General features: G+C 60.0%; 1 protein-coding gene across 1 annotated transcript in view; it reads right to left on the bottom strand.

Annotated features, from left to right (window-relative positions):
* Nucleotides 1-6,830, bottom strand: part of GATAD2A (GATA zinc finger domain containing 2A) — a 52,055-nt gene extending 45,225 nt beyond the window's left edge. The window contains exon 1 of the mRNA XM_054175103.1: nucleotides 6,718-6,830. The gene's annotated coding sequence lies outside the window, so the exon portion shown is untranslated. The remainder of the gene's footprint in view (nucleotides 1-6,717) is intronic.
* Nucleotides 6,831-12,470: the final 5,640 nt, after the last annotated feature.

The following is a 12,470-nucleotide window of genomic DNA, read 5'->3' as shown; positions in this document are numbered from 1 at the left end:
GAAAGCCCAACAGGGGAACAGTTCTCCCCCCACTGCTGTGGGCAAGTACAATTAAAGCATTTCTGCCTTCTCCTCCAGCTGGAGACTGGTTTGGTCCTCCCTGCCCCAAACTCAGAGGTAAGGGGTGGGGGTGGGGGAATATAAAACCTACCCCACAAACCTGCTGGTTTTCACCAAATGTGGAAGAGGAATGACCAAAAGCTCTTCTCCAAACCCAGCTTTTGTCCTTGAGGGCACCAGAGAGGCTGCTGGGTGTGCTTTGGGTGTTCAAGAGAGACAGGGAACTGCTGGAGAGAGTCCAGCAGAGGCCACAAAGCTGCTGAGTGGCCTGGAACATCTCTGCTGTGAGCAAAGGCTGAGAGCCCTGGGGCTGAGAGCCTGGAGCAGAGCAGCCCCAGAGGGGAGCTGAGCAATGCTCAGCAAGAGCTGAAGGAGCTGTGGGGGGCAAGAGGCTGGGGCCAGGCTCTGCTCAGGGGTGCCCAGGGACAGCACAAGAGGCACAAACTGGAGCCCAGGAGGCTCCATCTGAACAGGAGAAAAGTTCTTTGTTGTGAGGCTGCTGGAGGCCTGGGGCAGGCTGCCCAGAGAGTTTCTGGAGTCTCCTTCTGTGCAGAGCTTCCAACCCCCCCTGGGCACTGTGCTCCTGGGCAGGCTGCTGTGGGAGCCCTGCTGGAGCAGGGGCTTGGAGTGGGTGAGCTCCAGAGCTCCCTTCCCACCCCCTCCACGCTGGGATTCTGGGATTAAGCAGCAGATCTGGAAGTCCTGCAGCACTGTAGACGCCAGGATTACAACTCTGCTCTCTCTCCCCCTGCCACCGAGACCTCCCTGCGGCGGTGCTGCTTCCAGGAGCTGCACCAAAGGGGTCGCCTTGCAGAGGCAGCCCGGCGCTGCTCAGCCGAGCTCGGCATTTGCAGGTGATCAGCTCGCAAGGGGCCGGAGCTCAGGAGGCTCCCGGGCAGGGTTTGCGTTCCTCGGCAGCGGGGCTGGGCCGCGGCAGGGGGTGGCTGTCGCTGCCCCGGGGGTGTCACTGCTAATAACACATCGTCACTAAGCAGAGCCGAACAAGCCCCCAGTCAGTGTTTACCAGTTGGCAGAGCGGGCAGAGAAAAGGCTGATTCAGGCAGGGTTTGTTTTCCCAGCTCAGACCTGCAAAGGAAGTGTCTGAGTGCAGGGAATGCCTTCCCCAAGGTAAGTGGGTTTGGAGCTGCAGCCTGAAGAACTCCACCTAAATTCCTCGGCCCCAGTTCAGCAATTCCCAGTAGTTCATTCCCTCAGTCCAGCATCAGAGCAGATTCCTGCTGGAGATTAAGCCACACAATCAGAGATCTGTCTGCCTGGCTGCTGTGACATCCACCCTCCTCTGTGCTTCAGCAGCCCAGGGCTGGCTGAGGATCCCTCAGGATGGGCTAACAGGAGCCCAGAGCTGATGGGATGTGGTCTGCATCAGTTCTCTGCTCTGCCTATGCAAGACCCCCAGAGCCTGGGTGAAAATGCAGGACTCTGGTTCCAGAGCACACTTCTGGTGACTTCTTCCACAGCTGAGGAACAAAACCAGTGCAGATGGGGGTTTGACTTAGACAGGCAAGCAGCTGGGAGCTGCTTCACCCTTACTGACTACATGATGCCACTGTGCTCAGCAGGGAGCTGAGCAGGAGGCTCTTCAGTGCTGTGCAGAGCACTGCAAGGTCTGGTTCCAGTAAGATCCATCCTCTTAACCCTGGGCACCCACATCCACTGCAGGACCAGGACAAACTCCATCCTTAGGTCTGACCAGGACAAAGATGATTTTGCAAACCAAATGCAGCATTTTCTTCTCCAGCTTCCTGACTCAGTCTTACTGCTGCATCCAGGCTGGTGCCCCCAGCCCCAGCGGGCCATGGAGCTGCTGCAGTGGATCCTTGCAGCCCTCCAACAGCTCCCAGAGGTGAATGCAGGTTTGCCAGTTGAGCCTCAGCTCAGCCTGCTCCGGCTGGGGCTGGTGTTCCTCAAGGGGGGACTCCCCCAGCCCTGTGTCCCCTGGCCTTCTGCAGGGCCTGCCTGGGTGGCTGGAGGATGCTGATGGAGCCTGCCCATGAATGATGTCACAGGCACCAAGGCTGATGGGAAGCCAAAGGTCTGTGCAGCACAGCCAGGTTGCAGTGCCTGCAGCTGGGAAGCCTCTCTCTTTTTATGAGGACTGGGAGCCTTGCTCCATGTTTACTCCCTGTGTTTGCTAACACTGTGCTCCTGGCAGGAGATGTTCCTTCTCAGCACACAAAACTCAGCAGGCTTTCCCCAGACCAGTGCTGACCTGGGGTCCATGAAGCCTCCTCTCTTCCCCCAACAGCTCTGTACTAGGTCAGCTCTGTAACCTGCTTTCCTGCTGAAAATTAGATTCCTTTCTAAATTTAGGATGGATGGGATCAGTCATTGCTGGGCTTATTTATTTCAGGCAGGTTTCAAGGGAAAGGGATTCACAAAGCTTCTTGCTTTGAGTTGACAGAAGTCCTGGGGTCCAGTTTGTGCCCCTTGTCCTGTCACTGGGCCCCAGCCTCTTGGCCCCCACAGGTCCCTCAGCTCCCCTCTGGGGCTGCTCTGCTCCAGGCTCTCAGCATCCTGGTATCTTCTGCTGGGCTCCCTCCAACAGTTCTCTGTCTCTCTTGAACTGGGGAGCCCAGAACTGGCCCCAGCACTCCAGCTGTGGCCTGACTAGGGCCGAGCAGAGGGGAAGGAGAACCTCCCTCAACCTGCTGGCCACACTTCATGCACCTCAGGAGCCCCCTGGCCTTCGTCAGTGAAGGCTGCTCCATCAGAGCTGGTCCTTCATCACCAAGGTGCCAAACCCTGCTCTGGGGCTGTAGGGCCACCTGTGACCAGGAGGGAGGAGAGAGAAGGAGCAGCCCCAGGGCTCCAAGGAGCAACCATCTCCCTTTCTGCTAGCAGCACAGAAAGGACAGCCCAGTTCTTATCATCAGCCCCTCTGGGGATTTGACATCCTTGGCATTGTATCCTAGGAGGAAGGAAATTTCTCACTTCCCCAGCTAGTCCAGTTATATAAATCAATTGTTGGGGGATATTTTAACTGGTCTGCAGATGGAGGCCAAGGCAACTGGCCTGGGGCTCAGGTGCTCTGTGGAGACACCGAGCTCTGCACAGGCTTTGGGGTTCCTCAGGGCCCCGCTGCACCGAAAAGCTGGGGAAGTCCAACAGCCAGGGAGAAACCCTGCTGGAGTTCATGCTGCCAGCCACGGTGCCAGGGCTGTTCCCTGCCTCTGGAGCTGCCTGGTGGGGTCTTTCTGCACCCAAAGCCAAGAGGTTGGCACCACACACTGACCATCTCCCTCTGATCTGCTCCAGCTTCCATTGCTTAGCAGCTGGGCAGGTGGCTGCAGCTGCAGAAGGGTAAAGCACTGCTGCCTGTGAGGGTGGGGGCTTAGAGGATGGAGCTTTCTGCTCTCAGACAAGTTGCTTCTTGCAGGACCCTCTGAAATTGTTCATGGCAACTGGGAATGAAGATGTTTAAAATGAAGCCAACTGGGAGACGTGAAACAGCCTGCAGCACTTAGCTCGCTTCAGACAGGAGCCCATTGGGCAGCAGGGTTTGGGGAGCAGGGGCACACACAGAGGGCAGCTGGGCTCCATGTGAGTGCTAAGACAGCATGGAAAGGACCTCTGGAGATCACTGAGGCCAGCCCCCTGCCAAGGTAGGGCCACCTAGAGAAGATCACACAGGAACACATCCAGGTGGGTTTGGAATGACTCTAGGGATGGAGACTCCACCAGCTCTCTGGGCAGCCTGCTCCAGTGCTTCACTACCCTTCAATTCAAGAAGTTCCTCCTGGTGTTCCAGTTTGTGCCTGCTGCCCCTTGCCCTGCCACTGGGCACCACTGACAGAAGCCTGGTGCCATCCTCCTGACCCCCACCCTCTGGGTATTGATCAGCACCTCTGAGATCCCCTCTCAGGCTGCACTTCCCCAGACTACACAGCCCCAGCTCTCCCTGGGCAGCCATCACCTGCTGCACCCTCAGCCCCTGCCCGCACAGCCTGCCTGCTCAGGTCGGTGCAAGACACCACCCAGCTCCTGGGAACCTCGCTCACAGAAGTCATCTGTGCCACTCAGACTGAGACTGGAAGAGAGGCTCAAACCTGCAGCTGAGGAGAAGGCTGCCCACTAAACCCACACACTGTCCTCCATCCAACGTAGTGCTCAGTACAGTCATGAAAAGTACTGAAGGGCTGCAGAGCATTTGCCTTGCATTCAGCAGCGCCTTGCACCCAGCCAGCCCCGACGGCACACTCGTCCTGCTCACTCCTGAGCAGCTGAAGCACAAAGAAAACCTTTTGCTTCCCTTCATTCAGCTCCTCCCCTGCTTTTTCTTCCCTTACTTCCTTCACCCTTCCCTTCTCTTCCCTTTCATGCTTCTCTTCCCTTATCTCTTTCACCCTTTTTCTTCCCTGCTTTCACCTTTCCCTTTTCTTCCCTTAATTCCTTTACTTCCCTTACCCTTCCCTTCCCTTAATTCCTGTACCTCCATCACCTTTCCCTTTTCTTCCCTTACTTCCCTTAGTTCCTTTCCTTCCCTCACCCTTTCCTTCCCTTAGTTCCTTCCCTTCCCTCACCCTTCCCTTCCCTTAGTTCCTTTCCTTCCCTCACCCTTTCCTTCCCTCACCCTTCCCTTCCCTTAGTTCCTTCCCTTCCCTCACCCTTCCCTTCCCTTAGTTCCTTTCCTTCCCTCACCCTTCCCTTCCCTTAGTTCCTTTCCTTCCCTCACCCTTCCCTTCCCTTAGTTCCTTTCCTTCCCTCACCCTTCCCTTCCCTTAGTTCCTTTCCTTCCCTCACCCTTCCCTTCCCTTAGTTCCTTTCCTTCCCTCACCCTTCCCTTCCCTTAGTTCCTTCCCTTCCCTCACCCTTCCCTTCCCTTAGTTCCTTTCCTTCCCTCACCCTTCCCTTAGTTCCTTCCCTTCCCTCACCCTTCCCTTCCCTTAGTTCCTTTCCTTCCCTCACCCTTCCTTTCCCTTAGTTCCTTCCCTTCCCTCACCCTTTTCTCCTTTGAAACTGGCTCCTGAATTTGCTGTGAAGACTCAAAACCTTCTCAAGTTGAACTCCTTAACAAACCACCAATGTGGGTTCTTTCCCCCCCCCTACCTCCAGCAAGTGGCACAGCTCACAGAAGAGGGCCAGATCCTCCCTTCCAGCTCTCTTCAGCTCTTCCTCCCCACTTACAATCACGAAGACAGGGGGGGCGGGGGGGAAGAAGGAGCGAGTGGAAGGCAGCTAGGCAATTGGCAATTACTAATGAATGAAGATTTTGGAAGAAGCCCTCCAGATCGGCTCTGTGAAAGCTGGCAGATGGCTGGGGGGGTGAGGAGAAGGTGGCAGACCACAGACAGGATATAACTTTATTTTCAACAGAGCTTGTCTTGCGTACAAACTAAAGCCCCCCCGCCAGCCACACAAAAAAAACCTCCGCACCACCCAACCCCCAAAACTCGCGGAGAAAGACCAAGCACTGCCGGGGAGAGAGACGGCAGCGAGGCAAAGGCAACCGCGGCGCGTTCAGAGGGGCGCAAACGAAGCCTCTTGCGCGCACACACACAACCTCCACACGCCTCTAGGCACAGGGTCAGGAGGGCTCCTCCTGGGGGGCATCAACCCCGCTTAACCACCTCCGTCTCTAAGCCCTGCCGTGAATTCAGCCCACCTGGCACTCTCCGGCAAGCAACCAGGTTTTGGGTCGCTTCGGTTTGATTTTTTGGGCGGTTGTTCCTGCTCAGCAGGTCCCCTCGGTTTTTAAGTGACCTCACCCTGCCTGCCCTCACCCTTTGATTCCCGGGGATGCCTCATCCCCCCCCTGCCCCAGCGGACCCCCCGAGGGCGGTTTTGGGGCCGTTTGGTCGGATCAGAACTTCGGTGCCACTTTTCTCCGGCAGCGGACGGCTGGTCCCCGTCCCCCCGCCCCCGAGCGCTCAGGGCTGCCGGTTACCTTCCCTCCCCCGCCGGCACAACGAGAGCCGCTCCAGCGGCACCTTTCCCCCCCCTCGCCGCTGCTGACAGCCGGGCCGGGGCTCGCCGCCCCCCCAGGCGGCGTCCCGGATGCCCCATCTTCAGCATCAGTAGTTCCCTCCCCTCCCCCACTTCCCCTCCCCCGCCTTCCCAAGTCTCTGGGACTCATAATCTGGCTTTGCTGACATGCTCTGGTAGCTGTGCCTATCGGGCAACTCCCAGGATGCACTCTCGCTCCTCCCTGGCACCCCCTCGGCCGTGCCCACCCTCCCCTCATACTTCCACAGCCCTTATGTCTTCCCCACCCCCCCACCCCCAAACCTTTCCCCACACACAGAGCACCCCCCCCCCCCCCCCCCCATTTTGTGGCCGCCCCTCCCAGGCCGCTCTCCCACAGCGGCCCCCGCCGGGGCCCTCCCCTCCCCCGCCGGGCCCGCCGCGAGCCCCGCAGCCCGCGGGGCGCCCGCGCCGGTACCCCCCGGGGGGACCCCTGTGTGCGGGGGGGGGGGGGGCGCACAGACGTACCTCACAGTGCCCCCCACCCCTCATTCCACACGCCCCCTACCCCCATTCACCACCCCTCATCTCCCCTCCTCGCCCCTTCCCCTCAGCCACTCGCCCCCTCAGGAGGGGAGGTGGGGTGGGGGTGTGTGCGCGTGTCCCAGCCTCGCCACGACCCCCCCCCCCCCCCAGGGTCCCCAGGGGCTGTGGGGGGGTGCCGATGTCACTCACTCTCCTCAGCCCCCTCGGAGCCGCCTCCTCCTCCTCCGCGGGGCCCGGGCCGGACTGGGGCCGTGGGGGGGGGGAGGGGAGGCGGCTCCCTCAGGTGGCCACTGACAGGAGGGGGGGGGGGGAGGGGGAGGAGGAGGGGAAGGGGGGGGGGGAAGGGAGGAGGGACCTGGGGGGGGGGGGGGGGGGGGAGGAGGGGGGGAAGCGCTGCGCGCGCAGGGAGACCCGCCTCGTGCCCGCCCCGTGCGCGCGCTGCCGCCGGGCGCGGGAACTCCCCCTGGGGGCGGGCGGGGGGGGGAGGGAGACGGGAGGGGACACGCGGGTGGCGCGCGCGCCACCAACCGTCCCCTTGGCTCGCGCCGCGGGTTTTGGTTGGTTTGTGGCGGTTTGGGGAATCTGTTTCTCCTCCCCCCCCCCCCCCCCCCCGGCCCCCCCTCGGTTGCTAGGCAGATTTGGAGGAATAAGAAAGCCCCAAACACAACTTTTTTTGCGCCCCCGCGCGCTTCGCTGCTCCTTTCCGGCTCCGGCCTCTTTGCTTGTTTTTCTTTTTAATGATCCTATCACTGGGGGCGCGCGGAGCGGTTTCGGGGGTTTTTTTTGTTTGTTTGTTTGCTTTTTAATTATTATTAAGTTTTTTGAAATGAAAGACTGATGGGGCCGGGCACCAATCAAAAACTAGGGTTGTCCGCGCTCTAGCCAATCACAAAGCACGGTCAGCCCTCGGCCCGCCCACCTACTAAGCGGTGAGGAAAAGAGGCGGGGCGGCGCTAAGACTGACGCGCTGCCCAACCGATGAGCCCCGTGCATCGCCGGGTGGGTGGAGGCTCGGGAGCCAATGGGCGCACAGGGGGCGTGGCCCGCGGCCCGGCCCGGCCGGGCTGCGAGCAGCGGGGCTCCGCTGCCCCCCCAGCGCCACGGCGGGCAGGGCCCGGCCGCCCCCGCCCGCCCTCTCCGGCCGGCACCGCGCCGAGGCCGACTGAGGTGATGCGCTGCCCGCGGGGAGGGGCCGGGGCCGCGCCGGGAGGCCCTTATCCGCCCGCCCAGGCCGGCCTGGGGCCGCAGATAGGGGCCGGCGGTGGGGTCGTGAGGCGGGAAGCGTGGCGAGGGGGCAGAAGGGCCGCGCCGGGTCTCGCCTCCCCGGGGGCTCCGCGGCTGTCCCGGTGCCAGAGGTTTCGGCGGTGTCCGGGGCCGTGCCGCCGTGGCGGGCGGAGCGGGGGCAGGCCGCGGGCCCCGCGGCAGGCAGCGGCGGGACAAGCCCCGGCCCGCCGGGCGGCAGCCCCGCGGGGGGTGACTCATCTGCTTCCCCCGCGGATCTGGGTCAGGGGTGCGCAGCCCTTCCCCAGCCACCGGCCGCACCTCCGACGGGGCCCCGATAGGATCTGCCCCGCGGGAGCCGGGGAAAGCTTCGTTAACCCCTGAGCCGCGGGGCCGCGCACCGGGCTGCGGGGAGCTCCGCGGCGCTGGGGGCGGCCGCGGGTGGGTTTAGCTCGGTCGGGGCGACCCCCAGAAACGGGAAGAGAGGCATTCATAAAGCAGCTTTTACCCGCAAGGCTCCTGGAACAACTCGATTCGCACCAAAACTGCCATCTGAGCTGCCGGCTCCGGGCACGGCTGGGCTGCACTGAGGAACGATTCCTCGGCTGCCAGGGGGGCACAGGCTGCCTGTGGCCGTGGCACCTGGGGCCAAGCTTTAGTGGCCGCGGTGATGGTTGGACTCGATGACCCGAGAGGGCTTTTCCAGCCTTCATCATTCAAGGAGGCAGCAGCAGAAGCAGAGCTGAATCCAGGCCTCTTCCCTCACTCCATGCTTCTGGAGCCTGCTCAGCTTCCAGGGCTGCTCCAACACAACTTTTGAGAGCTGAGTGAACGATTCCCCATTCCTGGTACCAGCTTCGTGCTCAGCTCAGTCTGCTTTGTAAGACCAAACACAAAGCTTTGGGATTTGTTACAAAGAACCTTCCTCAACCCATTGGCCAGGCCAGCTTTAGCTCCAGCTCACCAAGGGTTAAAGGCACAGCTCCCAGCCCGTCCTTACTGCAGTTAATGCCTCTCCCAAGGCACTAAAAGCCCCTGGCTTCACCTCAGGCCATGCAAAACTTCAGGGCTGGATCCTTCTGAAGTGCTGCTTTCATCCCCACAGGAGCAAGCTCAGAGAGGCTGCAGCTCTCCCTGCTGCCTCGGCAGGAGCTTCAGAACAGGTCTAGCACAAGGGGCAGTTTATTACCTTGCAGCTGGCTGAGGTTATTCCCAGAAACCTCTTCCCTGACTTTTTATTTCCTTGTCCTGGTTTGGCCAGCAAGGTGAGAGCAGAGCTTTGCCAGCTGCAAAGGGCTCCTAGCAAGGACTGGAAGAGCTTTTTTTCCCCTCCTCTTTTATGTTTGGAACTAAGTGTTTAGGGAGGAATAAACCAAGGACTTGACAAAACCTGCCCTGCAGCAGGCTGCCTTCACTTGGCTGTGGCAGCTCCTGGCAAGCCCCTGGCAGAGTGACACACAGACAGGATCCACTCTGGATGTGTTTCCAGATCTCTTGGGCAAGCACCAAACTTCTTTGTACCTCTTGCTGCTGTGTTTCAGGTGAGAGTTCTGCCACCAAAGGCCATCCTGTGCCAGGAGAAGATCCCAGAGTCGGCCCCAGCAGCAGCTGGGTGAGGCAGAAGGTGGTGGTGATGATGATGATGATGATGATGGTTCCATTTCAACCAGATGTGATTTTTCTGCTGAGGAAGGAGCTGCAGAGGAGCAGGGTAAGGAGACTCTGGTGTCAGCATAGCCCAGTCCCACCTTTGGCAGGAAACAAGCTGCTGTTTGGGTTAAGATGCTCCCATCCAGGGAGCAGCTTGTTGGGACAGAACCTGCTTGGCTGCTGTGATGAAGTTCAAGGGAGCAGCTTGGCCTGCATGAGCCCCTGGGAAGGGGCAGTCTGCTGCTGCTAAGGCTCAGGACGTTCACTTGTCTTCCCCATGTCACTCCCAGCTGAGGGAGCTCAGCAGTTTTCCTCTTCCTTTCAAATTCAGGCTCCAGCAGCAGAGATGCTGCCATCAAAGTTGGGGCTAAGGGGCAGAAGCAAGCAGCCTCCCTTAACCCAGGAGGAGCAAATGCACTCAGCAGCCTCCCTGAGTGCACAGCTGCAATGAGAGCAATCCAGGTGTCTGAGACCATCCTCCAAAGCTTTGGCTGATCCCAGGCTTTCCCAGACCAGAGGAGAGCATTCCAGGTGTGTGAGCATCCCCAGCTGGCTGAGAAGTGACATCAAAGTGCTGAAGGCCCCCAGGCACCTCCTGCTGTGCTCCCAGCTGGCAGCACAGCCCTCCCAGGCCCCACTTCCATCACTCCCCTTCTGCTGGTGGCAGCTCAGGGAGTGCAGGCAGAGGGGCAGGGGGGAAGAAACCCAACCAGTTTTAGTTGAAGTCCCAGCAAAGAGATCTCCATCTCCTGAGGGCCTCCCACAAATGGACTCCCAGAGGGCAAACACTTCAGGCAGCAGCAGAGGGAAGGTTTTGCACTGTCTACAAGCAGGGCTCAGAGGCTTCTTGGGTTAAGCTTTTGCTGCTCTTGGAAAAGTATCAGAGGGGGGAAAAAACCCAAACAACAAACCCCAACCCAAACCCAACCCCCCCAGCCCCAACCTCTCCTCTCTCTCCATTCTCTTTACCTTCTTTTGCTTTAGAGGTGAAGGCTTCCAATGCTTTGCTCCTGGAGAGAATTCCAAGGGCCCAAAGGAAAGGCCTAGAACTCCTCTGGGGTCAAATCAAAGCCAGGCTGAGGACTCCACAGCTGTAAAGCTCTCTCTGTGCCTCCTGGTCAAGCTTCCACACCCCCCAGCCCCCAGAAGCAGGAAGGATTGCAGCTTGGGTTTGTTCTCCTTTTAATCTCTGCTACATACAAAAGATACTGAAAGGCAAAACTATTAAATAATTTAATATACAAGTTGTGTTAAAAAGCTCTGTACAGTGCACCAGGGGGCCCTGGGGATAGAAAAGAGTCACCACATTGGCAGGGGGCACTCTGCAGGGGGGCTGGGGAAGGAGCAGGACGCCCTGGGGGGAAGGGGGCAGCAGGGCCCTGGCTGAGTGCTGTCCTCACACCCCCAGAACCCAGCTGAAGCTGGCAGGTGGGGAGCTCCCAGCTCCTTCCTCCTGGCAGGCCAAGTTCAGCTGCTGCAAGTGGCCTGTTCAAGAGTGTTTCCATGGAACCTTTCCCTCAAGTGCTTCCTTCCCTCCCCAGAGCAGAGCCAGGAGGGAGCTGAAGCAGCCAGCAGCCAGCTCACAAAAGTATCCCCAAGGAGGAGCCAGGAAATTGCCGCTGCAAAGAGCTCTCTGCCCACACAGCCTTCAGCTCTGCAGGCCCTGGGCAGCAAGGTAAGGCCAGGAGCCCTCAGCAGGCACTGGTGGCCATCTCCCCTGCTGCCCAGTGCCCAGACTCAGCCCAGAGCACAGCTCCCCAGCCTGGGCTTGCTGTTGCCTTAGAGAAGCAGCACTCCTGGTTTGGCCAGCGAGTCACTAGAGCTGTGATGGGCACCTTAGCTACCAGCCCCAGGGGACAGCCAGCCAGAGAGAATGCTTGGGGTCACCTGAGCAGGACTTGAGGTTCTGAGGGACAGGTCTCAGTCCCTGGTCGTTCCTCAACTGCTAAGAGCACTCAGGAGAGAGCTCTTGTGCTTAGGGGCTTAAAAAGGGAGGCTGAGTTCTAGCAACTCATGGAGCTCCTGGGGGGAGCAGCCCAAGAGCTGCTGCTCCCCACAAGAAACAGAAGGGGAAGTTAAAACCAGGCCCTGGGGCTCAGCCTTCCCAAGGTGAGCTTCTCCTCAGCCTGAGCAGATCCCTCCTTGCCTGGGGGGGTGGCTGAGGTCCCATCCCTGGAGACACTTGGGGTCAGGCTGGATGTGGCTCTGGCTGGGGGCTCCCTGCTGCCTGCAGGGGGCTGTGCTGCCTGAGCTCCAGAGCTGCCCTCCAGCCCAAGCCCTCCTGGCCTGCTCTGGCAGTCCAGGCAGGTGGCAGCTGTTGAGCCCTCCTCAAGCCAAGCTGCTCTGTGCCAGGCCAGGGCAGTGAGCAGGAACCCAGCTCCACTCAGCAGAGCAGAGCCCTGCTGGCAGCACCCAGGTGTTGGCATGGAGCTGGCTCCTGCCCCTGCTGCTGCCAACCTGGCAGCTTCCCTGGGAGTGCCTCAGCCTTGGAGGGGACAGCAGGGAGCAGACTGCCTGCAGCCATGGAGCTCCATCTCAGAGAGAGCTGATGCAGGCTGGGGCCTCTCTGCCTGCCACCACCAACCCCCTCCTTCCCAACTCCACCTTCCCTTCCTGGGGGTTTCTGGGGTCGAGTTCCAAGGGAGAATTTCAACTGAATTAAAGTTCTTCTCTTGCAAACCCAGCAGCAGGACTCTCCTTACCCCAGCTTCAAGGCCATGTTTCCCCCTGGAGATGGTGACCAGAGCAGGTGTGTGAGGGCAGGGCCTCACCCAGCACTGCCTGGCAGGAGAGCAAGCACAGACTCCCCTGGGTCCCTGTCCCCTCAGCTTCATCCAGCAGGGAGCTGAACCACAGCAGCAAATGTCTGAGCTAGTGCTAGGCAGGGGCAAGGCTGAGGGGGGGACTGAGGTGATCCTGGAGCTCCCTTCCAACCCAAACCATTCTATGATTCAAGGCAGATTTCATCCTGTTCCTCTCATCAAAGCTCTACAGCTGGGGGGGTCAGATGCTGTCTCCCTGCTTGCAGAGGCCACCACAGGAAGCTCTCCAGGGGCATTTGCTCTGGCAGC

This window comes from Dryobates pubescens, chromosome 31, assembly GCF_014839835.1.
Source record: "Dryobates pubescens isolate bDryPub1 chromosome 31, bDryPub1.pri, whole genome shotgun sequence".
Taxonomy (NCBI): Eukaryota; Metazoa; Chordata; class Aves; order Piciformes; family Picidae; genus Dryobates; species Dryobates pubescens.
This window is presented reverse-complemented; position numbering and strand designations above follow the sequence as displayed.